General features: G+C 37.7%; 1 long non-coding RNA gene across 1 annotated transcript; it reads left to right on the forward strand.

Moving 5' to 3' along the window:
• Positions 1-4,030: 4,030 nt before the first annotated feature.
• LOC140514406 (uncharacterized) lies at positions 4,031-27,425 on the forward strand. The gene is made up of 3 exons (XR_011970590.1): positions 4,031-6,947; positions 10,322-10,353; positions 22,082-27,425. It is a non-coding gene; the product is annotated as an uncharacterized lncRNA (long non-coding RNA).
• Positions 27,426-27,809: the final 384 nt, after the last annotated feature.

Raw genomic sequence — 27,809 nt, forward strand, 5'->3', positions numbered from 1 at the left:
GAGCCCATACATAATGGGGGCCCAGACAGTAACATGCTAATATCCAATTAAGAGAAATTTGAATTTCAGCTAATAAAGGACAAACCCCTCAAAAATACATAAGGGATGGCCTGTGAGTTGGGGGTGATACCAAAGTCTCCTTCAATGCTTCAATGATCTATGATTTCAAGGATCTAAAAGTTCTTCGGGACTTAAATAATGAGTTGCTATGGCTAAATAATTATCACTACCTCATTACCAAGATCTCAGGTGATGAGCCTCTTTATGCTTAGCTAGGCTGCTTCTTGAAAGACAGTCTCACATTCTATCTGTGGACCCTCAAAGCAGGGCCCACACTCAAATATTTTTTTCAAATTTATCAGATTTGACATAAATTTACTCTCCACTGAGAACTTTGACAACCCAGGATCACCTACTATTACTTTGAAGCTTTGATGGAGGTCTTGAGTGAAGATATTGCAACTATCTTGTACTAATATAAAATTCTCTTCCAAACACAACACTGGTTCTGGAATCAGAAGGACCGGGATTCATATCCCACTTCTGACTCTGACTTTGTCCTGTGACCTTGTGAAAGTCACTTAATATCACTGGGCCTCAGCTTTTTCCTTTGTAAAATGATTGAGTTGGGCTAGATGACCTCTGAGGTACCTTTCATTCTAGAACTTCAATTCATTGACAAGAGTTTTTCAGTACCCAATATCAAAAACATTGTTATTCCTTCCTGGCAGTATCTATTTGGATGATAGAATTCAATTATTTTGCATATGTTTAGAAGCCTCAGTATGATGTGTGTTTATTTTTCCTCCCTTTGTCTCTAGTACCCTGTTTATTCATAAGGCATTTTGTTTAATTTTTCATAGCTGTTCTGTGGAGGTGCCTTAATTTGATTGTTTTCTTTCAAGTTTGTCTTCACCAGGTGTTTCTTGACTGTGGCACATTTCCCACATGATAAAATTAAAGGTCTAATTAATGCCTTTAAGGACATTGGTGTACAATTCCGTACCTAATTTTCTGCAGGGTGCATATTTAGGTGCTTAACTAGGTGGAACTTGGTGCCAAAGATTTCATTTGCACACAAAGTCCTTCCATTTCTTTTTCAACACTTAATGCAGAAACAAAGAACTCCCATACAGCATTTTTTTTTTTAGCAAGCAGAGTAACACAGAAAATAAATATATCTAAGCCACATTTCATCAGAGCAGAAACAAAAATCCTATTAGATGAGGCGTTGAAATATGAGGTCCATTTCTTTTGCGCAGGGAGGATAATATCCAGCATTTGAAAAAAGGAGAAGGGGGGAAAAACAACCTACAAAAGCATCCCATGGAAAATGAATGCTTTGAGGAATCATATCTGAGATGTAGAGGATGTTAAGAAAAATATGGCATCACATCAAGCACAAAACAGAAAGCTAAATCACCCGCAGACAATGTTAGGCAGGAGCCAACTAGAAAAGAAAACTCATTGATCTGTCTGGAGGCAAGCAATATTGGTATAGGGACCATCTGTGCGGAGGTAGTGAAGGTGCCCCATCTCATTTCATTTCATTTGAAAACTATGTTGGAATGTAAATGGTACTGAATTATTGGTTATATTATTAAGAGATACACATTTGTTTAGGAAACCAAACTATACCCTCATTGTTTTAATATTCCGTGGGAATTTTAGCATGTTATTGGGGTACCTCACACCTTTGCAAGTCAGGATGGAGAACTGGAGGGTGAGGGAGAATCTCACAGTACGTCAGATCATTTTTTCCCCTCTAGATGATACTTATGAAGGTTGATACTGAAGGACGGTTTGAAGGAGGTTTGAAAGAAGAAGGTTTATAACAGAGCTAACAGTGAATTACAGTATGCCTTTAACCTGAGGTGCTAGATAATACTGCGATTAAATTCAAAAAGTACGCATCCACTTCTCATGGTATGCCCAAACCATAACAGATGACAATTCCTAATGTGCCTTCCATTCTCTTGAAGTGAAAGTAATTTTGCTTTTCAAAGGAGTAAAGACAACTCAGAGAAGAAGTGCAGGTAGTGAATAAGAGGCAGATTCAGTCGGCAAAACATAAATTTGAGGTCATCCTGTGACACAGAACAGCTATGTGATCCTGGCTAAGTCACAATTTCTTAGCCAAGTTCCCTAAGCAATTCTCTTGGACTGAAAGCTGTGAAATAATTGCTGATCTGCATTGCCACAGGGGTCTCCCTATGATGATAAGATCATAGGTCTATGCAAACAAAACAAAATAAAATCTCATTGATAGAATCGGTAGGGGGGTATTTAGGGATTAAATTCAACCCTGAACATTAGCTAGGGTCCCAGTCTAGTATTTGCCATTAGTTCATGGTTGAGTAATAGTAGCTGTAACATCAGATCCCTGGAGTCAGTTCTCAATTGCCTACACAAATTGGGGCCCCAGGGACCTCAATGAGCAAAAACAGTTCAATATTCCAATAGTTCTATGACTTCTTTGATATGGTTGAGAACACAACTCATCTAAGCTTTCTCATCATGCTTGACTTCTGTCCATGCCTTCTCATAAATTCTCCATAGAAGAGCCAATATGCATTAGATTTTTCCCTAGGTTTTTTTTTTTTTTCATTATTTTATGGACAGCAGTGCTTAACACAGCCTGTCTTTTTATTATCCTTCACCCACTAACCAGTTATTGTTTCTTTTTTAATCATGCATTTTCTGGATGATATAATTTATGCCACGTCATGTATAAAAGAAGCCCACTCTAGAAATATACAAGACTATTTACACCCACCATGTTTTTCTCCATTGTCCTTTAGGTCACCCAAAATCCTATTCTTTGGAGACTTACATAATTCAAGATATAGCATTATAAAAAGAATATTGCTACTAAAAAGATGGAATTTTCTTTCCAGAATCAGCTGAGGGCATTGAAAGTTACTTTTCCATTTTCCAAATGAAATGTAGCCCAAATTCAATTCAACTCAACAGTAATCATTTATTAAGCAACTACTCTGTGCAAAACCCTGTGCTAGGTGCTATGGTCACAAGGTTACAAGGCTCACGCCCTTGTCTTTAAGGAGTACGTCACACTCTTCTGTGTGATATAGACACAGCAATCTGAGAAAACAGAATCAGTGAAAAGTAGGAGGAATCTTGCCATTGGAGATGACTTCTGAGCTGAGCCTTGAAAGAAACTGGAGGTTCTCAGTGGTGGGAAAATCTGAGGATCTCAGGATAGCTTGATAAGAAAATTATGTGACTTGGCTAGGGAGACAAAGGTGATAGGTAACAGAGCTGAGAAGAGAACCCAGGTTCTCTGACACCATATCCAGTTATCCAACATGCCTTTCTATTCAATTCTGGGCCCAGTTTATCATCCACCTGCAGTATTTATCTAAGACAATAGTGATTTTTGATTTGTCATTACTTTGATGTATTGATCTGTGATCTTATCAGTGTAAGGGCATCTTCCAAAGCAGGTCATAACCCAGTCATACCATCTCATGTATGTCATTTTCTTGTTTATATCTTCCCATATCACTCCTACCCACGTAGCGTATCAGCCTAATGGACTAGAGATTCTTCTACAATCCCTTTATTTGGAGAATACCAGCAATAGAGTTATCTATTGTTTATCCCTCACTCTTGCTACATAACTGGTCTACCTTTTGTCATTCATTTGTCATTTATTGTCATATATGACATTTCTCACACATCAGTCTTCAATGGTAATGTGTAGATCCTATGCTCCCTGACTGCAAAAATTTCCATAGAACTTTGAACCACTTCAAATTTTCATTTTTCTAAGATGATCGTGTTTTGCATCTCACAATCTCATAGCATTACAATATCTGTGTTCAAAGAGGAAAAAAAAATTGATCTTTAAAGCCTTAAGGAACTTGAGAGCACTGAAAGTGTTATACAGTACCCTAATTGCAATCCTGTCTGATTTATTTTCAAATTCTAGATCCAGTTGATTATCTAGTAAGGTTGCTTGTCCAAGATATGTATGCCCTTATGCACTAGCTCAGTAGCTATCCAGATTCATGTCACTGGAGACAGAGTTGAGGGAGACTGCCCACAGTGTGGTACTGAGGGACATAGGACCAGCAGTTGTTGATTTTCATAAAATAGAAGTGCTTCTGGGGTAAGGCTAAAACAATTTCTTTACCCTGGTTTATCTTAATTTTGTTTCCCTTGTGAAAAACCAACACCCTGGGAGATTCATCTTAACCAGGTGATAAGTCCTAAGAGGCTGAAAGACTGGGTACCTGACAGTACATCAGATGACAGTTGAACTAAGAGAACCAGGGGACACTCTATATATATTAATTCAGTTTAGAAGTCAGTTAAAAAGAATTTTACTTCAAGAGTTCTGAAAGAGAGGAGCAGTTAACAGATGAGTTCTAAGAAATATTCAGACTGCAGATCTGATATGATTTTAGGCCTCTGAGTTTTTCAGTATAGCCTGGATGAGGTAAAGAACTGTTTCTCCTTTGGCTAAGAGAATAGAGCTTGGTCTAAGAAAACTAGGGGGAGCTTCAAAAGCCAACATATGTAGGCATTTAAAATCACTTTTCCCCATGTCAATGACCAGAATGATATCTTTGGAGCTACAATTGAACTCACTGAAGAATTCTACAGTGTTTGGGGGTCTGTGGCAATGAACATAATTCTGCTAATAGGAGCATACCAAGAAAAACCTCTTCTAAATGAATTTTTTTTCAGAAATTCCTCTTAGATATTGGTCTTTATCATGTTTGTTTAAAAACAAACAAATATTTGAACTTGGGGTTTGCCTGAGTACTGTCATTCACTTCCAACAGAATAAGAAAACTACCCTGTGATGCCCAGATTCAGAAACACCAAATAAGCTGTTTAACTTTCTCATCCTGACTCCTGTGTATGTTTTTTTTTTCCTTCTCTGACTCATTGCATGCTGGGAATAGGCCATACAATTTTCAAGATAAGTAAACTTTTATCTATGGAAAAATTGTTCTCTCTCCAACCTTCCCCAGGTCAGACACATAACTAAGTGTTTACATCTTCAAGATGATTCCTGCTACATTTAAACTATATGAAGTCATAGTTGAGATGTATGGTTATAAAAAGCAAAGCAAACCCCCCCCCCCCAAAAACAACAACCTGGTACAAATAAGTAGGGAAATTATTTTCCCAATACTACAGATTTTCCTGGATTCCCAATTTTTAAGTCCCTTTATTTGGCCCAAGTTATCACTGATTGAGACCCATTCTGCATCAGTGATCAGTGTAGTGAATCACTAAGTTGAAAACCTATATCAATGAAAAAAAAAACCTTATTTTTTTTTAATTACTGGTGTACATGCACATATATATTTCTAAAAACATGAATAGACAGCAAGAAAACCTTTAGCACCATCTAACCCCTTAATAATAACCACCCCTACAGTCATATGGGAAGAGGCAGAATCCTTAATTTAAAATACTTATTCATATGAAAACAGACCCCCACACAGTACCAAGATAAATTAGATTTGTCCTTAAGTATACATGATGCAATGAACAAACTTTAGTATATTCAGCTGCTTGGGTCCCCTACAATTTGATGTTATCAGATTCCAACTTGATCGTCACTGCCACAAGGCAATACATTTGCTCCTGAATAATTGAATCTTTATCCCACTCCTCACAGATGTTCCAGATCTCCTCTTCTCTCCTCAAATATTTTGCTTCACTCTCTCCCATCCCCCTGTCACCTGAGGATGTCACATTAGACTTTACTGAGAAAATATAGGCTATTTACCATGAGCTGCTTCTCCCTTTCTCTCAAAATCCCTTGGTATCCCCACTCTTTCCAGTCTCAAATAATGAGATTGCCCTTCAAGTCACCAAGGCCAGCATATGTCCTTGATCTCATTATCTCCCATCTTCTCCAAGAGATTGCCCCTTCAGTCATCCTACCTTTCTAACTTCCTATCCTTCCTTAAATACTAATTGGTCCCCTGATGCCTACAAATGTGTCCAAATCTCCCCCATCCTTAAAAGAAAAAAAGTAGCCTTCACTAGACTATATGTCCCTTTAAGCTATTATCCTATATCTAACCTTCCCACCCCCTTCCTTAGATAAACTCCTGGGAAACCTTTCTAAATCCATCACTTCCATTCTTTTTCTTTTTACTCACTTTTCAACTTTTTTGAAATCTGACCTCTGGCCTCATCACTCAAATGAAATTCCAAACTCAACAAGCACTCAAATTTCAAAGTTACCAGCAGTCTCTTAATTGCCAGATCTTATGATATTTTTCTCAATCCTCACCCTTCTCAAACCACATCATTCCTGAAATGCACTTCCTCCCCTCTAACTCATAATATAGTATGCCTTATTTCCTCACTTCCTTAAGTTTCAAGATACAGCTCCAATACCCCCTTCTCCATGAAGACTTTCTTGATCTCATCTCCACCAATTACTGTTTTTCCTCCATAGCCTATCTTCCAATGGTCCAGTATTTATTCCACAAGCTTATATTCCATATATGTATATATACACATATAATATTTATTTATATGTACATGCTATCTCCCCAAACAGAATCTTAGTTTTAAAAAGGACTATTTCATTTTTGTTTTTGCATCCCTAGGACCTAGGACAGTGCCTGAAACATAGAAGGTTCTTAGTAAATGTTGTTGCTGTTTGTTTGGTTTTTTTTTTTCAGTTGATTGATTCCCAGATACTTGGTAGTTCAGAAATTTGAGAAGGTTATATATACTCTGTCTTAGCCAGGGCAATGCTCAAGACACAAGTGTTATGTTGGGGAATATGCAGCCTAATCCACCTTTCATGTAGTCTTTCCATCTGTTGAATAGGCTTTCACCCTGATTAATGAGGCAAAAATCAGGACAAAGAAAATTAAATGGATTTTATTAAAAATATGTCAAGGTAGCAACAAGCTGACCAGCTGAAGATCCACAATGGCTTCAAGGTGGGGGCAGCTTTTACATTCAGATAAGTCCACCTCAGGAAACGAAGTTAAGCCTTTGTAATCTCAATTCTTTGCCAAGATAGCAAAAAAGTGACAGTTTGCAGGCAGGGATACATGAAAAAGAGCAGGTCTTAACAGAAAACTGCAGACTTGGTCTCTCCTTAACACTGGTTGATAAGCAGGTCTGGGAACAATAGGATACTGGGTCAACATAACTTTCAACACATCTTAACATGTCTCTCCAGTCTAGGTATCTGACACTCCCAAAATGTACTGATCTCTCTAAATGTTAAAGAGGAAGGCACATCGTTAAAATAATTCACACTTTAGTGTTAGTGACTTAATGTATGACCCCTCTTTGGCATAAGGACACCAAGAACAAAACGATAATTAAGTCAACGGTTGGAGTTAAGGTATCATGGCATAGAGTCATAAAGGCCATAGAAAACAGTGGAGAAAGTGATGGTTTTGGAGTCAGGAAAACCTGGATTCAATTTCTTCTTCTGACCCTTTGGAGCTGTGTGACCCTGAGAAGCTGCTTAAGGTATTCCTCAAGCAGCCCACTGGGATTTACCACAGATGAGTTGGTGGAGTTCTCATAAGGCAAGTACCCTATGAAGATTAAATAGTGAATCATATCTCATACCTCTAAAGTCATTAGAGACCTTAGAGTGCAACCCCCTCATTTTTACAGATAAGAAAACTGAGACCCATGGAAGTTAAGAGATTTGCCCAGGGTCACAGATATTTGTGGACCACCACAGTCCTTTGGCTAAAAATCCAGTTCTCTTATCATTATAACACATACTACTTACATCCTCCTGTTTTTTTTGGGGGGGGGGTGGGGGGAGTAGTGGAGATACTTTTGAGAAAAAATTGGTGGCCCATCTAATCACACATATATAGTCCAATGTGTTCAATGCTGTCTCTAGGTTTACATACAAAGCAGAAAGAATTGATGTCAATATTATAATTTAAGCACAAAAATTACGATGGAATAGCTGTATTTCTCTGAGTGTAGGTCACAACAATGTCACTGAAGTAGCCTTCATATGCTTATCTCATGGCTGACATATGGAGCTCTCTATTGGGTATAAATGGGTCTGCTCTTTTTTTCAAAGGAATAGTTCCAAAGAACCATGACTCAATACTTCTTAGATGTTTTTCAAAGACCATAAAGAAGAAAACAACACGAAATGTAGAAAACCCAAGTGAGGGATCCTTAACTGACCTTGAAAAATTACAAAAAGAAATCCCACACTTATTGAGTGCTCCTGGGTTTTTCCTACCTGTTAGCTGATGCTATACATACATAAAGAGTATGGGTACTGAGGGATTGGGGGAAAAGAGGAGATCAGGGAAGTGGGCATATGTGGGAGGGAGTGAAGGAAGAGGAGGAGTGGGGAGGGGAAGAAGGCGGTCTTGAGGGAAGGGGGATGGGAGAGGAAGGATAGTCAGGACAAAAGAGGGGAGCTAAGCTTCCCTGGCCAGCAGCAGGTGAAAAAAAACTATCTTGAATCAGGTGCCAAGAAACATAAGGACTTTCATCTTAAATGAAACCACAAGAAGCAGTAACTGATTAGGCATCCAGCTCCTAAGGATTGCCTATGACACATCTTCCTTAGATTTTCTTTTCCCTTCCAAACCAGATAGAGACAGGCCTCCAGGCATTATTGAGCAAACCCTGAAGCTTACCACGATCAGATACTATTATTTGGGGTCCATTTTCATGGTTCAGTTAACAAGAGGAGAAAAATTCAAGTACCACACTCTTTGCCTTGCTTAAAATGTATGTTTAGTTTTTAAGTTTTCCTATCCAGAGTATTTGCAATTATTTGGCCTGTAGGTTTCTCCTTGAAATTGTCCTCCTCCAGCTCCTTTTCCTCTTGTTCTCAGTGACATTTCCTACACCATAGCTCCCAGCTATCCCTCAACCACAAAGGTAGTTGAAGCAGCATCCAAAAATACCAGTTCCCAAGAGCTGTACTTCTGTGCTTAGAGTATAAAATGGGTCTCAAGCCTGGGTAATAACTGAATTCATGAATCTCAATTCCCAGATGACATTACTAGCAGCATGGAGCAGGAAGCTGAGTTAATGTTAATTTCTGCAGGTAATGCGTGAGAGCAGATAGGGAAAGCTTGAAAGGTCAACATCTGCTGTCATGCAGGAGAGTTGCAAAATTTGATTGGCCAGTAAATGTCAACACCATGTTCTAAAAATCTACATGCCATCCTTTCCATTTAATCGTAGCTTGCAGCCCCAGCTAACGATCATGCCGCATGTTTCAAAAGCCCTTGAGTTCTAAAATGGAAATGTATGATTGCAATTCCCCTGGCAATAAGACACCTGTAAATTACAAACTTGTCATTTAATCAGCATAAATGTAGGTAGTTTGTGTAGCACTGTGATTTTTTTTTTTCCATATCCATTTTCAGGGAATGCTGAAGAACCCTTAATGATTATATACCATAAAGTACTCCAGCTCACACTGTTGCCATGGCATTATGTACTTCCTTTTTTTAAAGAAGTGACTGGAATGTAGAGCAGATAATGAATCTAATTGATTGTCCTTTGCAGTCCACTGATGCGCTTTATTTTTCCCTGCCTTGTGTGCCTTTGTCCTCTTTCCCTTCAGTCTGGAGGCAGAGGTAAGCATTTGTTTAGTGACAAGAACAGCTTTAGTACAAAGGGAGGTATTTTCCCCCTCCCTTAAAGACAAATAAATAAAATAACCTGCTCTGGAAAATGCCGGGAGGGAAAAATGACATGTCTGTAAAAGTGGCAAAAATGAATAGCTTTGAGAACACAAACCCTCAGATTAAATCTGTTGGAAACAAAAATACAGTGCACATATATTTAAAAAATAAAACACAAAACCAACATTTTGAGAGAGTGAATGATTATTTTTCAGACTAACAGTAGCTTTTGCAAAAAAAAAAAAATGTCTGTGGCTATGGATAAGGAGTTCTGTTTATTAAAATGTATGCTGAGTTAATGAACCTCAAAAAAATCCAGACATGCAAATTCAATTAATCACACACACATACCCTTATGATAGGTAACCTTGGCTTTAAAATTATTATTAATCATTATTTGATCTCAATTGTGCCAGCAAGGAATTATGCACAATACAAATCATGGATTTTAGCAGTCTCAGTGAGTTCTTTCAGTATTAAGCAGAGAAAAAGGCAAAATGAGGGATTTTTTAGTAATGCAAAATAGTGTTGCTCCCCTCCCACCCAAAACAAAAATCCCGCATCCCCTAACAACTTTACCATTCTTGGAGAGATTAAAAGACATTAGGAGGCATAAAAATATAGACTAAAACAACCACTGAAGGTTTTTTCCTTTTTCTTTTTTCTTTTTCCTTCAGACCTGACATTACATCATTATTGGGAGCTCCAGGTAAGAAAACTTTCTTCGCTAACGGATATCTCAAAATTTCCACATTGATATATCTGCCTTTTGCTCTCTCACTCTTGTTCCAACTGTTGCATCCAACTCCATACAAGGGATGTGCATTTCTTGACCTACTTGTCTTTTTATGCTCCATCTCAGATGCCACTGGCATCATGAAATTCCCCCTCTTATTTTTTATAACTTCCAGTTTTTGAGTAGAGATTGGCAACTTACAAGCTAGTAGGGGATAGAAAGAACTGGAATCCAGATCTTCCTAATTCTTAAAATTTTCTTTTCCTGTACCCTACTGTCTATGATGTATTGAGGAAAGATGGGACAGATTTTGTGTTTTTTCTTTGGCAATAAAAATACTCCAGAGGTAGAAAGGCAGCAGCAGAATGAGAGCCTTGGGAAACAGGATCACAGAATCAATCCATTTTAGAGCCATAAGGGGCCTGAGAGATCATCTACCATTGTTCTCATTTTATAAATGAAGTGACTGAGGCTCATGGAGGTTGAATGACTTGCTCAGGGTCACACAGACAGTTATTGGCAGAGTTGGAACTAAAGCCAACTTCTCCTTCCCCCAAGTCCTGTGAATTTTTCCCTGTGTCATAGAGGAGAGGACTCACAGATGTTCATTTGCTCTTCTCTAAAATCAACACATTGAAATGTTCATTTTGTGAAGCAAATTTTATTCAAATTATTATATCTCAGTTACTAATTTGTGACTACATATGATGCTAGTGTAGTAGTGATACACCTAGGCCATATTGAAACTGACTATAGAAAAAGTCCAGAATCATAGTTCACTGGTTCTTAACCTGCGATTGATTAACCCCCAAGGTTAACATGAATATGGGGGAAATGAATTTTTATTTCAGCACAGTTGCTCTACTTTGTTTCTTATTTTGGAAAGGGCCCACTGGCTATGTTAGATTGCCAAAAGGTCCACAACATGCATAAAAAGGTGAAGAATCTCTGTTTTATGGGAACTATGATATATATACTTACTTTTTAAAGAAAATACTCTTTTTAGCCTTACATAGGTTATGCAAGATAAGGAATTCATAGAATTCCATGATTCTGCTATCACTTTAGATTTTCTAAGCTTCTGAAAGGTGGAAGTAATGATTTATTGACTAACTGAAATAATACTCTTATGACCAACAGTTGATGAATACATTAAATTTTACCGATCTGAAGTGGGAATGATAAAGATTTTTAAAAGTGCTGTTTCAAGTCCAAAAGTAGTAGAATGTCAATATGGAAAGAGATTTTAGAGATCATATGGACTTTTAGACCAAGCCTCCTCATGTTCTAGATAAGGAAACCAAACTACTGACAAGCAAGTGATTTGCCCAAGCTAACACAATGAATTAATAGCAAGGCTGAGAGTATTAAGTAATACATAACCACTAAAAACATGAAAAGCCATATTTTGTTTTTATTTCACCTTCATTCCATAATGTACTCTCTTCCCACCTCTACTAATAATCATTGCTTGCTACAAAGAATAAAAATGAAGAGGGGAAACAAACAGCGGGTGAAATGGAAACTCCATGTCAATCAGATCTGACATTATATGCAATATTCCATAACCACAGTCCCCCACCTCTGCAAAGAAGGGAAGCAGGGATGCTCTACCGTCAGTTCTAAAAGATTCCCCAAAACCTAAGGTTAAATTTTCAGTGTAAGCATTTACACCTTAGAAATAGGAAAATGCTACAAGTCAGGGCTTCATTTATTGTTTATGTTGATTTTTCTAGACTTGGGAAAATGATGGAGAAAAACTGTTAATGTTGCAGATTGAATTTAAAATTGTGCATCTATTTTTGGGAAACCAATTGTTAAACATTAACCAACATACCTTGTGAGGGAAGTATAATTTTCTCATCACTTTCTTAGGGCCAAACCTGTAAACCAACATTTATTAATTACCTCTGTATAACAGGAGTTTCACTAGATACTGGGAGAACAAATACAAAAGAGAGATCCAAGGAGCTCATGTATAGGGATTTTACAAGATGTTTTCAGAGAAGTGATTCTGTATATGAATAACTACAAAGCTATTCAAAGAGAGTTTTATACTGCATTGAATCAGGAAAGACTCCTTGAAGAAGGTGGCCTTTGAGGTTATCTTAGAAGGGTGCTAAGGGTTCTAAGAAGTGCAACAGACAAAGGTGAATACTCCACAAATGAGGGACAGACTGTTATTGCAAAGGCCCTAATTTAGGAGGTAGAATAGTGTGTACAGGAAAAAGCTAATAAGCCATTTGGGCTGGAGGGTAAAGGATGTGAGTTGAAATTATATATAATCAGTCTAAGAAGATAAGCTAGTTCTGCTATTTTAATTGGAAATCTTAACCCTCTCCATGCCTTTAAATATTATCTCAATTCAGATGATTTCCAGGTCTATGTCAATCAGTGCAAGAACATAAGCTAGATCTACTATTTTACTTAAATGTCAAATACAAGAGCTTGTTTTATATCCTAGTGCAATGGTGAGCCACTTAAGTTTCATGGTCAGATAAGTGAAGCTGTCAGGCCTTGTCAGTCAACAGGTGCTTTACTAAATGCCTGATGATACAAAGGAAGGTACAAATATGCTCCTGGCCTACTAGGATTTTACATTCTAATAGGGGAGACAACAAGCAAACATCAAATGTATGCCTAGAAGGTTACAATAATCTCAGCAGGGAAGCTGCTGGCAGTAAGGGGTAGGATGAACCTAGGGGGTGGGAAAAGGTCTCCTGTGGAGTGTGGGATCAGAGCCAAGTCTTGAAGAAAACCAGACCAGGAGGCTGAGGGGAGAAAGGAGAACATTCAAAGTATAGAAGATAGCCAGTGATGTCTCAAAGGTCAAAATATGGAGTGTTGTATACAAAAAATGCAAGAAGGCCAGTGTTGTTAGCCTTAGGATAACTAGAAGGGAATAAAGTATAAGAAGGCTAGAAAGATAGGCAAGGGCAAGATTCTCAGGAGCTTTAAACATCAAAAAATATTTTTATATTCGATCTTGAAGGTAATAGGGAGCCATTGGAGATTGTGGAGTATGGGAATAACAAAGTATAACAGCACCCCAATATACATGGGGGAGCCTGCTACCCAGGTTCTTAGATCTACATGCATAAAAAGAAAGGCAACTTTTGAGGGGTTAGTGATCACTTTAATCAAGCACATAGATCATTCACCTAGTTTGGGGAGTCAGCACCCTGAACTTCAAAGAAAATTTGGAGAAATCAAAGATCAACAGACATGGCCTGGCCATCAACAGACAGTCCAACTGTCTGACCATAGTTACCAGAAAGGGAAACATGACAGGTGAGTTGTCCAAGCCAAGGGGGCTCCTTATCCACTTCCCAGAGTTCTCATCTGGCCAAACACTTTCAGTAAAATCTCCAAAGTAAAATCTCAACTCAGAGTATTTATACCTTTTTTAGAGCCAGACAGCATCCCAACCCTTGAGAACCAGTGCTTCATGAACAAAAGGTTTGGGTCTTCCCACAAATCTTCCCTAATCAAACTTCCCTTAATTGGCAGGCCCATTAACCAGTGGGGAAGATCTTTAATCACTTGAAAATAATAACACAAATACATATACTGTTTGTAGTTAAAGAAACTCTTGTTTCTGTACTTTACTCCTAGTAAAGACTCTTGATTGATAAAGGCAATGTTCAATCAGAGGCACTTGATTATACTAAAACAAAACAGTAAAAGATTCTATTTTGCATGCCATCACACTCCACCCTTCCAGGATCACTTCCAGGATGCTTCACTTTACAATCTAAATGGCTATGGATGCTGGAACAAGCAGAGAATTATGCTTCTTGATTATATAGTAAACCAAAAACAGCAAAAGATCTTACTTTGTTTACTCTTACACAAAGTCAGAAAGTACTTTTGGAAAATCACTTGAGCAGCTGAGTGGAAGATGGATTGGAGTGTGGAGAGGCTTGAGACAGGAACATCAACCAAAAGGTTATTGCAGTAGTTCAGGGGTTAGATGAGAGCCTACATCAAGATGATGGTGGAAAGGTATAAGTGGAAAGAAGGGAATATATTTCAGAAATGCTGTGAAGGTTGAAAAACTAACTCTTGCCAATAGATTGGATATGTGGAGTAAGTGTGAGTGAGTAATCAAAGATGGTACCAAGGCTGTGAGCTTGAATGATGGGGAGGATATACTGTTAATGCTTCTAAAAATAATACGGAAGTTCAGAAGAGGGGGAGGTTTGGAGAGAAAGATAAATGGGTTTGAACATGATGAATTTGAGATGCCAGTGGGACATCCAGTTCAAAAAGTCTAAAAGGCAGCTGGTGTTGAGAGTTCAAAAGATGGGTTAGGGATAGATGGATAGATAGATAGATAGATAGATGATAGACAGGTGGATAAATATATATAGGTCAATGTGCTTTAAACTCTGGGTTATGACCCCATATGGGGTTGCATAACTGTATGTAGAGGGTCATGAAAAATTTGGCAGCAGTAAAAGGTTTTTGGATGCATAATGACTAAAAATTAATTCAAAATCAAACATGTAATGAATCTAAGTGCTTGCCTGTGTAGCATCATGCAGCTTTACTACAGTCTTGGTTCTGAACACACAACATGCACACTTTGCACTGAGCATGGTGTCAGGCCATGCAATGCCAACAAATACTGCCAGAAACAGCTGAGATTCAAGACTATTGTATGTTATGAATTGCAGTGTTTTTACTGTACATATAAAATTGTTAAATTAATTTTGGCTTGGAATTAGGACAGAATTTCCAACAATTTTTAATATGGCCCTAAACATACTTCTGCCATTTTATACTATGTATTTATATGAAACAATGTTCTCAGCATTGACAATTTAATTATTTTATACATATTATCTACATAGAGATATATTTGATAACATGAGAACTGATTAGATCGCCAAATAAAACATCACAGAGGGAGAAGAGAAAAGGGCTCAAGACAGAGCCTTTGGTGATACCCGTGGTTACTGGGTATGACCTAGACTTCAGGAATACCAAGTTGGCAGATATACTGAAGCCTGGCAATCAAAATAGGGCCTTTTGTTGTTTTTGTTTTAGTGTAATCAAGTACCTCTGATTAAATCTTGCCTTTATCAATCAAGAGTCTTTACAAGGAGTCAAGTACCAAAACAAGAGTTTCTTTAACTAGAAACAGTGTGTGTATATATATATAATTTTTTTTGTATTGTTAATAGGATTAAAGATCTTCTCCACTCATTAATGGGACTTCCCATTAAGGGGAGTTTGATTAGGGAAGATTTGTAGGAACACCCTCAGCTTTTGTTAATGAGGCAGTGGTTCTCTAGGGTTGGGATGCCCTCTGGCTCTAAAAAACGATATAAATACTCTGAGGGTGAAGTTTTACTTTGGGGTTTAGTTTTTGCAAGAAGGTTTGAATGCCAGATGAGAACTCTTGGAAGCTGCTAAGAAGCCCCCTGACTTTGAGAACTCAGATGATGTGCTTCCCTCTCTGGTATCTATGGTCAGGCAGTTGGAGTCCAATTGTCTGTTGAACTCAGGCAGAGGAAGTCATGTTGGTTGATCTTTTGATTTCTCTGTGTTTTCTTTGAAATTCAGGGTTCTGACTCCCCTGAACTAACTGAATGATACATGTGCATGATCAAAGTGATTGTTAACCCCTCAAAAGTTGCCTTTCCTTTTATCAATGCATATCTAAGAACCTGTGATAGCAGGCTCTCTCTTTGTATGTTGGAGTGATTACTGATACAGCTGTACTGAAGATAGGAGTGATTAGTTGTAAAAAGATGAATTAGGAAATGTTTGCAGTTTTCTAGGTGATGAGGGCTTGGGCTAAATTATTTGTAGAATGAGTAAAACGTTGGGGAAAAGATGCAAGAGGAAAAAAAGGTAGAGAAGAAAGAATAAAAAAACGACTTTACAACTAATTAGACGTGGAGAACTAGAACTTAAGTCTCTTTTTTCCTAGTCTCTTTATATTTTTCATTGTTATTATTCAGTTATTCAATCATGTCTGACTCTTTGACCCCAGAAGCCATACTTGTCTGTGGGCGTTTTCGTGACAAAGATACTGGAATGGTTTGCTATTTCCTTCTCCAGGGGACTGAGGCAAACAGAGGGTTGCATACGGTGTTCAAGGATGACTAGTACCTCTGGTATGAGGGCTAGCTGAGCCCTTTTCAGGACTGCTCATCCACCTTTGGTGTTTACTTGACCCTCCATTCTCACTTGTGGCTCTGAGAATCTGCAGCATGCACAACAGCCAGCAAACAGTCTCAGCAGATAGTCTAAACCAGTTTGAGGTTAACCAACAGGCCTCAAATCCATTGGTGAGTTATGGGGGTGTCTATCCCAGACATATAAAGAATTCCCCTGGCAGAATGGACAGATAAGAACAATTTGTTCAAATGGCCATTAAGGCAACTGAAGCAGGCTTTGTGAAGAGCTTAGTCAGACATCAACTATGGGCGAGATCATTCACTGTATTCTAGGCCAGTCCTCTTGACTTTTGTTTTGCTGGTAGACATCAAGACTCTGGATTTAAGACATCTCTTAAATCCAATTCACAGCAAGACATCAACCCCAATAGTCCTCTTCAATAACAAAGCAAATGGAGGTTAAGTGACTTGCCCAAGATCATACAACTAGTAAATGTCTGAGGCGACATTTTCTTGATTCTGGGTCCAGTATTCTATCCATTGAGCCATTTAGTTGTTCCACACTTTTCCACAGGAACGTTTCATTGCCTCCTTGTGAAATATGATGCCAATAAGCAGATTCCCACACCTATGCAGATAAAAAACAGCCCATAATTTTGTACTATAGAGGGTTATCTAAAGTTAAGAATGGTTAAATGAATTAGCCACAGTTAAGTAGTTAGAATAAGAGGTGGGATCTGAACAGAGATCTTCCTGAGTCCATGGCAAGCATGCTAACCACAAGGCCTTGCTACTTCTTGTAAAGTCTTATCTCAAAATTACAACCTTAATTATCAACTTGACAATTTAAGGGTTCATTGTAGAGGTTTACACATGTAAGAATTTTATGTTTCAAAATCAGTTTTTTTCTTTTTTCACACAGTGAATATACACTCAGTAACAATTTAAACAAGGCACCTTTATTTGCCAAGATGCTATAAAATAACAAAGAAAAACAGCAAATCCCAAGTAATCTTTTTTTTTTTTTTTTTTTTTTTTGCTACAAAGCAGAACAGTTCATTCAAGGGAAGATAACATAATAGAAAGAATGTTGGATTGGAACCCAAAGGTACTAAACTTAAATCCCAGCAATCTACTAGTTTTGTGACCTTGGACAAATCACTCCTCAGAAGCCTGAATTATTTCATTTGTAAAATAAAGGAATAGGCCAGATCGGTAGTATCAAACTCAAATAAAAGCAAGGACCACCAAATCTTCCATAAGAATTCCTGCTGATTTACTTAGAAAACCACACATTAACATGATCTATGTTTTATTGTATTTTTATTTATTTTGTTAATATTTTCCAATTACATTTTAACCTGGTTTGGATTGTTGCAGGCCACTACCTCTGGGCTAGATGATCTTAAAAGGTCCCTTCTAGTTTTAATTCTCTGATCACCAAAATGACTATTGCCATTTTTTCACCAGTAAGATGAGTTGGAAGGACATGAGAAAATTCTGCTGAGATTTTTTCTTTCTTTTTTCTCTTTTCCTTCCCTTCTTCCTTCCTTCCTTCCTTCCTTCCTTCCTTCCTTCCTTCCTTCCTTCCTTCCTTCCTTCCTTCCTTCCTTCCTTCCTTCCTTTGACAGTGATACAAGAAATTTTCTTTAGCTTGATGGTACCTAAAAGTCCCAGATATCATCAAATGCATTTCCTAAAAACCTGCTCCTCCAAGATAAGCCTCTCGCTTACTGAGAAAGATAAGTGATATTTGTAAAACACTTTAAATTTTGTAAAACATTTTATATAAGTATGTGCTTCACAATCATCCTCTGATGTAGATATTATTATCCACATTTTGCAGATGATATAACTAAGATACAAGTAGAAAAAAATTTATTAATTGTCACAGTACTAACAATGTCCAGAGGCAAAGCTTATACTCAAGTCTTCTCAACTCCATTTCCACCATTCCATTCAGTATTAGGAATTGGTTTCCAGCCCAGACTTACTTCCAAGATAAGATCTCTTATGGACCCCAATAACAATAGGTTGGTGACAGTGCTTTCTCAGTAGCTTTCCTAATGGAAGAAAGGAAGGGAAGGAAGGAAGGAACCTTGAATGGTTCCAGGATTAGAGACGTCAGCAGCTCCTAGTTGTAGGTGGTGATACAGAGGGACAGTGAATATATATGCATATCTCCAGGGTTAGTTCACAAAATGTAACAAACTCTCTTTCTCCAAGATGAAATCAAAATATTTATTTGAAACATCCCTATTAGGATACCAGAAGGCAAGATTTACTAAAGTACTCCTTACCAATCCAGGGAGCATCAACATTTCTCTTTGTCAAGCTTCCTCATAAGCAAGTTCCCCTAGATAAGTTCCTCTCTCAGTCTGCTTCTTCCTCAGCCGGTTTCTCTCTCTGCCCACACCTTTCCCTCTAAGCAAAACAATATATAGTTTCCAATCAAAGACTGAGCACTTGATTCGTTTAGTGCTGAGAAGCTTGGAAATCAGCACTTAATTGGGAAGGTGTGGGAATCCCTGTGGCCCATAGTCTAACTGACTGTCTCAGGACTCCATGGGAGGCCTTTTAGTGGGCATAGAAGATCTTATATGCCATTAACCTTACTCATTACTCTGCTAGTGTCAGAGGCACATTTAAGGAGTTTTTTTCTCCATGTCCAGAACTCTACCCTACTATATTAAGATGCTTCCCCATCCTTAGCTGCAAGACAGGAACTTTCTTTGTCTACTTTTTACCTTCTTTTGGTCCCCTATTTCTCCAAATCCTCTCTATACCCTGGAGGATGTCCTTCTCTAGGCCTGCCTGAGATAATACCCAACTGTACCTGGAGGAACTCTGCAGCTATAGGTTGAATAGCAATGGGTCCCTGCCCAAGCTCCTCTCAGTGGCTGTTTTTGAACACTCCTGGCTTAGAATGACTGTCATAAGTAACTGTTTCCCCTTGAAACAATAATCGTGAGGGTCCTGAGGCTCCTGCCCCTCCCAGGTTGATTTATTTATTTTTCTTTTCTATTTAAAGGGATTTTTCCCAGACTACTTCTTAAAGAGGCCCATTCATTGAGTGAGCATTATGTCCCTCCAAGTGTGTACCTGAAATGACCTTAGCCTAAAAGGCCAACACCTTCCACTGCATCCTGGGCCATCTCCTGTCATTCTGATGAATATCTGGTCACTGGATCCAGATGACTCAGGAGGAGAAAGTGAGGCTGGTGACCTTGCACAGCTTTCCCTCACTAAAAACAAAATCAAGTGCAAGTCATATCATCATTTCTCTGATGTCATGGTCTTCTTTGAAAAGGAAGGAGAAACACAACAACTCCCCTCAAAACTTAACTTTTCCCTCTATTTCTTGTTACTTTGATAAATGCTGCTCAAGGAACAAACAGTTCTTTTGTCAGAGCCCCTCAAATAGCACCTCCTGGGTGGCTCCCTAATCTATACATAGGTTGAGCTCTCATTGCTAAGAAAGCCCTTAAATTCAGGCTCTCATCGTCTCTCACCTAGATTATTGCACGGACTTCTTAACTGGTTTTCCAGCCTCAAATCTCTCTCCTTTCCAGTTCATTCTACCCAGTGCTACCACAGTGATTTTCTTTAACCATAAATTTGATCGTATCACTCTCCTACTAAATAAACTCCCATGGTTCTATATTGCTTCTCAGATAAAATACAAACTCCTTTACTTAATGTTTAAAATCCTTCACAACCAAGCCATAACCTTTCTTTCTACCCTCATCATAGTATATATTACTTTACACCTCTATCTCCATTCATTAAACTAGCCATAATGACCTTTCTGTTTTTCACAGCCAAAAGTTTTATCTCCTACCCTCATACCCAATAGAATGCATTCTCTCTATTTCTGCCCCATGGAATCTTTCTCTTCAGGATGTAGTTCAAGGATTATCTTTCAGATGAAGACTTTCCAGATACTTCCAAATACTAATGTCTTCCCTTCCAATCTACATTGCAGTTTGGAAGTACATTGTAGTTTGGAAATACAATTGCGTGGTATTTGGATTTATTCTCAAGTCAACTCTCATTTATTAAGCATTTGCTATGGTACAAGCAGTGTGGCACAATAGCAATTTAAATGGAAAGAGCTTTCTCATTCATTAAGAGGCCCACATGATCTGCTTGAATCACCTGGAAGGCTAAGACACAGGTGCTGGGAGGAGCTTGCTGAACAGGAAGGGTAGAGCAGAACCAGGAGAAAGTGAGTGAGTTTTGCTTTCTGGTTCTGGAATCTGACTTTCTGGTGTCTAAATAAATGTTTTTGTTTTTTTTTTCGTCTTCTATATGGACAGTCTTTTATACTTTGTGATTGAGAATTATGCATATTCACAGTCAGCACCAGTGCTGTGAATACTGCTTTGGTGATATGTGTGGTAACACAAATATTAGCAGAAAAAAATGCAGTCCTTGCCATCCAGGAACATATATTCTACTGGTGAAAACTATACAAAAAGAAGTAGAAAAATGAGGAGCAGGGAAGAGGACATGGAGAGCATAGTTAAAGAAAGTTACTCCTTAGGAGAGGAGCCAAGAGGAGAAAAAAGACATAGCTGGTCTGGGTTCTTTTCTTAATATGAAGGTTCTGGAAGAATCAGTCTGTCAGAGAAATTTATAGGGACACAAAATACTTGCAGTGTGGGGGCCAGAGGTAGAACATCCAGGGTAAGGAGGCTAATTTGTCATGATAGAAAAGTCTGGGGAATCTGGAGTGGAGATCTCATCTAACCCCTTCTTTAACTCTTTATTCCCCTAATTTAGCAACTTATTTATCACCACTTAACATTACATTTTATCTAACCTTTATTTAACCAGTTTAATATTTATTCTGCATATATTTACATATTTCTCCCTAAGCTCTTAGAGAGTAGAGATTATTTCATTCGTTAGATCTGAAAGAGTTGCGATCATGGTGCAGAGAAAGCAAGAAAAATCCACTTTTGGATATGCACTAACACCCTACATAGTTTTCTGCCAGCATTTGCCCTGAGACAGAGGAATAGATAAAGTACTGCAGCTGGAGTTTAAAGTCTTGAGTTCAAATCTTGCCTCAGAGGCTTTCTTGCTTTGTGACCTTGGTCACTTCATTTTTCTTAGCCTGAGTGTACTCATCTATAAAATAGGGATTATCTAGTACTAACATGAAGTTGTAAGGATCAAATGAAATGAAATAACATGTAAAGTGCTTTGAATAAAGTACTTCATGAGGTATATGAGTATTATTGTTATTTGGATGATGATGACGATTGATAATAAATTCTATCACCTAGTAGGTGGTTAAAGCCCTAGGATTTTTGCTCTGGAGACCTTTCTCCAGAATACTATTCTCCATCTTCCCCCTTTTTTTGTGTGTATTAAACATTTCTTTTCCATTGTATTAAAGGAGACTCTGAATTCCTATAATTTTCTGTTGATTATAGTACAGAAGGACACGTAGTTCCCCGAACTCCACAAAATGGGGCTTAAATTGGCAGAAAGAGAACTACTTCCCTCTCTGAATCTAAAGTTTCAAAATACAAATGATTGCATTCTTAATTTTCTTGTAGGTGCAAGAAAAAGTTTTCAAGGTTTTAGGCTCTCTCCCTCATCCAAGTAGAGAAGATTGAATGGGTCTTCTAACTACAGCAATGATAAGAAGGGAAAGATAAACCTGAGAAGTCATTCCTGCCTTTAGGGATTCACCTGGTAAATTGCTGCTTAAGGAGTGCTGTCAATAACTTAACTTCTTTACTGTCAGAAGCAATCCTCTGCTGGCAGTAAGATGGACAAGATGACCTAATAGATCTTTTTCATCTAGCGATTCAAAGTTTCTTTTAAGAGAATTGTGACTGGAGAATAAAAACAATGGCTGGGGCCAGTCATCAAATTCTTAGCTTAAAGAGAACTTGTGTTGCTGTTTTCTTTGAAGAGACATGAGTTTAAATTCTCCCTAGTCAACATGTCCTTCCCTCACATACACACACACACACACACACACACACACACACACACTCACATATTTAATATATTTGCTGGATTTTATTGTATCATTTGTGGGAATAAGAGGAGAACTGATTTCCTGTATTTTGAAATTCAGACAAAGGTATTTTCTCTAACTTTTTTATGTTTTCTAGATTCCTCAAATGTCTAGGATGATTTTCTTTCTCTCTTTTCCATATTCATCACGTTTATCATTCTTATGTAACCTTTGTGTCAAGTACCCTACAAACACTTTGGGGATTGCTAAATTTTATGATTTACCATCTTCTAAGGAGGTGAACTGGTGTTATCAGCATTTACCTCTTCCTAAAGAATGGCCATCGGCTCGCTTATCTCACAAATCTGGCTCATTTGACCCTACTCAATTGTATATGGGAATATCAAGGTAACACAGTTCCTTAACTTAAAGAACTTAACCTTAAGGAGTTATTAGCTCCCCTTAGTACCTATGCCATCAAACATAAGAACACATTTTAGTGACATAATTAAGGAGAGAGAAGGGTTTTGAAATTGAATCTATAGCAAATAAAGGAAAGCATTTTTCTTTCCAATGTCTCTATTATGCCCGATCAAATGAAGGGAAAATAACTTAGATTTTCCTAAAAAGTCAGTCAACATCTTTATCATATTCTTCCTTTGAGAAGCAAAATTAGCATTTACTATCCCATATATGTTATGCTATAGTTCTGTTCCTTCTTCTTAGCCTTGCTGCTCGTTGCCAAGACCTCTCCTGGGAACTCCATTGTTTTAATGCCACTGTCTTCACTGCTCTAGCATTCTGGAATCCAATCAATGGAATCTAATCCAGGCTTTGAGCTCATAATGGCTCTAGGATACTGATTATTTACTTATCTTTCATGTCCAGGATTGGAATGTCTCTGATTTTTCTAAGATTTTCTTCCTTTCACTTGGATCCCACAATTTCACCCTCCAGTTTCCTTGGGTAGGAACCTCCCTGTTCATATGCTGTGCCACTGAATCTCCATTTTTCATTCTTAAATTAAGATGAGTCTTCAGATGTTCTCACTTTATCCATAGCTCCTAGATAGGATACCTACCATGTATTTGACATCTCTCACAAACTCCACAGATTTTGAGGAACTCCCCTTTCTCTTTCTATCTTCTTTTGGGGTATCTGGGTCTGGTCATGAAAACTGAATCATGGTTTAAAAGATCAAGACGCTAGAAGTGAGGTGAAAAGGAAACAGAATCAAGGTGTAAGGTTGGTAGGAGACAAGTGGTATAGGGTTGGTAATATTGAAGACTCATATATAACCCTCATACATTTATGAGTTTTAAACTAATGATCAATGGCTCTAAATTCAGATAATTGTTAATATATTTCTTGAAAAAAAATGACTGCATCAAATGCCTTTATTTCCTTAATATCTTTTCTTTCCTTAATTTGTAATTTGGCATTTAGGTGAGATATAGTCTGATGCCACCCAACTTTTTCAACCTTACTTCAATAGCATTCTCTGGAATGGATTCCAAGTGCCAGCCAGACCTGACTTTGGTCCTTTGAACTTGCCTTTTACTTCATCACTTTTGTGTCTTTATTCTAACTGTCTCCTGTATATGAAATGCCCTTTATCTATCTTTAATTTCCTCCATGAAAACTTTCCTTTTCCCCTCAAATCTAGGGTGTAAGAATTTTTTTTCCTTGAACCTCACTTAACTTCAGCACCTTAAGATTTGCAAAACCCTTTGCTTACAATCATTCTGTGAAGTAATCAGTACAAATGTGAGAAAGCTGAAGCTCTGAAAAGTTAAGTAAAATACTAATGATCACACAGGTAATAGGCATCTGGAGAAGGATTCCAATCTTGGTTGTCCCATCCAAAATCCAACATGTTAAGCTCTACAGGATGCTACCTATCACAAAGCAATTGTTTTGTCAAACAAATGCTACCTGTATAGCAGTTTCTAATGAGTTTGTCATTTATTATCTATTTTTTTATGACTATGTCTTATCTCTTTCCTAGACTGTATATTCTATGAAGTCAGGAATAATGACTTCTAAGAACCGAATTTCTCTTCCAGCATGTAAAAATATTCTAGAAACATTAAAATCAAATGAATACCAGAAAACTAATACATGGATTTAGAATTTCACCATAGATTAGTAAGGAAACTGTTTTTGCTTCTCTCAAACTGGACATGAAATGACCATTCTTTTTGTATTATTTTTGTCCAGAGATATATAGTACCAACACTGTGAATATCTTTGAATTTAATAAATAATGAAGCTCTCCAGTTGTCCAATTGCTTAAACCCCTATTAACCTTTACAATCTGGCACAGTGTGATGATCTATTATAAGTGGTCAGTCTATTATCATAAAATGTCACTTTTTTGTGGTTTATAATTGAAATTTGGATTTCATTTGCTTATAAAGCTCCAGTCATTTCCTCTTCAGGAAATTTCAGAAATTTTAGAGGACAACTGCAAAACATTTTAGGCAAAAAAAAGAAAGAGGGAGGAAGGAAAGAAGGAAGGAGGAAACAAGGAAGGAGGAAGGAGGAAAGGAGGGAGAGAAGGAAGGAAGAAGAGAAGAAAAGGAGGAAAAGAAGGAAAGAGGAAAGAAGGAAGGAAGGAAGAAAGGAAGGAATGAAGGGAGGGAGGGAGGAAGGAAGGAAAAAGATTTGATGACCACTTTTTTTAAAGATAAAAGCAGAGGTTTCAGTGTCATTCAAAGTGTTTTCATATTTCTTGTTCTCACCTGAACTCTTGATCTTGCTACCTGATTGGGTATTGGCAAGAGCTGCTGGGCCAGAATAATTCTGGAGTAGAACATCATCAAAAGAATTACTACTTGTATAAGTAAAAGACTAACATCAAAACTGCCTTTACAAGTTACTTAGAGGCAGGAGGTTATGCATTTTATTGTACATGCATCTTCATCCAATTACCATCTATTTAATTGCCCTTTAGATCATTTTTTTAAATTGCTGCCATGTAAACTGGTACCGAAAAAGAAAGTTTTTGATCAAAATGTTTGAATAGGGGGTTCCATGTAGACAGTGCCAAAACAAACCTGTTATTAAATTTGTTTCACAGTATAAGGAAAAATGCTCCCAAATGTATAATTCATGTTTTTATGGGATTTTCCCTATGTTATTAATGGTTATCAATTTTTATACCCTGTAATTATTTTGCATATTAGTTTGAAATCCAAAATTATAAGGTAGCTTTTTGTATTTTTTCCAACTTATCTCCTTCCCCCATTTCTTCAATATTTGCTTTTGGAAATTGATCAGAATTAAAATATTTTCTGGCTTCTATCACTTTTTTAAGGGGGGGGTGGGAAGAAAGGAAACACATCCTAAGGATTCATGATCATCAGTGAAGAAAAGGAAATCTCAGAAGAATGACTGTGAAACAAATAGTGAAGTTAATCATGTCATCTTTGCCACAAAGGGGAAATAAAGACACAACTTGGTGTCATCTAGTCCAATAAGCTCTTCTCTCTCTCTCTGTCTCTCTGTCTCTGTCTCTGTCTCTGTCTCTGTCTCTGTCTCTCTCTCTCTCTCTCTCTCTCTCTCTCTCTCTCTCTCTCTCTCTCATTTTGCTACTTCTTTTCACTGCCTTTTCCAGTTTCTTCCCCTTTCCACCACTTCTACTTTTTCTATTGAAATTCATTGAATACATCACAACTACACTTTTAGAATTAACTCCTTGGTAATGCTGCACTACTTTTACCTCTCATTGATCTAATAATACATGCCAAGTCAATGGAGCAGGGGGGAGGTAAATTCTTTCCATTGTCTTCCTTAAGAGTAGCATCTTAGTGCACCTACACACCCCCCCGACTCTCCACAAGTAAAACTCCAAGAGAATTCTCCCACAGATCTGCTTATTAATTGATTTTCTTCAAACTTTTCAGCCTCTCTCTATTCTCCTTGCCTCCCCGCCCCACTCCCTTCCAAAGTTAGCTGCAACAGAAGTGGTACATCTGTTCCCACAAACACTTAGATTGCTAATGATTCTTTCTAACATCTGTTACATTACTACAGAACAGTTGTTGTTTCTTTAAGGAGGCTCAGGGGACAAGACCTATGGCACCTCAATCGTGGGTACTTTTTGGAAGTAGTAAGGCAGGCACCTCTGGGAGTCATTTGAATGTAACATAACATACATATATAAACTTAACACATCCAGTCTTTTATTTCTCCTTTGCCCATTGCAGTATTTATGATCAGAGTCCATTGTGTCTGGTTATTGTCACATGTGATAGATTTTTGTACTCTCCTTCCATTGTTCACAACGCAGTTGTACTTTTAAAAAGAAAGGCATTTAAGTACAAAAACCTATCCCCTATCTCCTATTGAATTCAATCACTGACTATGGAAGTGAGCTATTATCAAAAAATTCAAATAGGCTTTGATACCAACAGCTCCATCTGTATGATAATGTATAATCACGAAATGGCTCAAGAGTGTGGGCTGAGACAAAAAAAAAATTGTTATTTTGGATTTTAGTATTTGTCATAGGAAATGAATGTGTGCTTGTACTCACTGGCTTTGCAAAAGACAAAAAAACAGTGGTGGGGTTGAGGCGGGGGAACGGATAGATTTCTTTTCATGAGACTTCTTCCCAGGGAGACTTGGAAGGATTTCTCCCTACAAAATATTCTGCTTTTCACATAGTCAGGCTACAGAGTCCTAAGAATATTAGCAAGACAGGATGTCAATTCATATCAAAATCAGCCCTCTGATAATTCAACACAGAGCAATGTAGGACTTCAGATTTAGCTTTGGTAATAGGAGTTCAGCAGGCAGTAATGAAACTGACATCTAATGCAGGGGCATAAAATAAGTTTATGCTGTTTGTGTTTTCTCATTTCTTTCTTACTCAATCTTAGATTAAGCACAATCTAATGCCTTAAGAGACAGTCACCTGATCTTTATTTGTTAATGTGTATGTATACACACATATATATATATATATATACATATATATACATACACATACATACGTATTATATGCACACATAATGTATATGTATATCTGTATTAAAAATGTCAATAGCTGCCTTTGCTCATATCTTGAAGAACCTTGCTGTTTATCATTGTCTTGCACTCAGGAAAAGCACTATTGCAGCCTCTGGTGGATGAATCAATTATGAGACCAGGAGCGAGAAAAAGCCTAATAGATTTCTAGGAGTTCATATAAAGGTGCCAAGTAATTTTCCAGCGTACTTTGAAAAAACAAAATTGCCAAGGCAAATTCCAAAAAAAACGAGGCTACAGTCCATCCTTCATTCCACTCCTGACAGACAGAGACAACTGAAGCC

The sequence above is a fragment of the Notamacropus eugenii genome, chromosome 7 (genome assembly GCF_028372415.1).
Source record: "Notamacropus eugenii isolate mMacEug1 chromosome 7, mMacEug1.pri_v2, whole genome shotgun sequence".
In the NCBI taxonomy this organism is placed as follows: Eukaryota; Metazoa; Chordata; class Mammalia; order Diprotodontia; family Macropodidae; genus Notamacropus; species Notamacropus eugenii.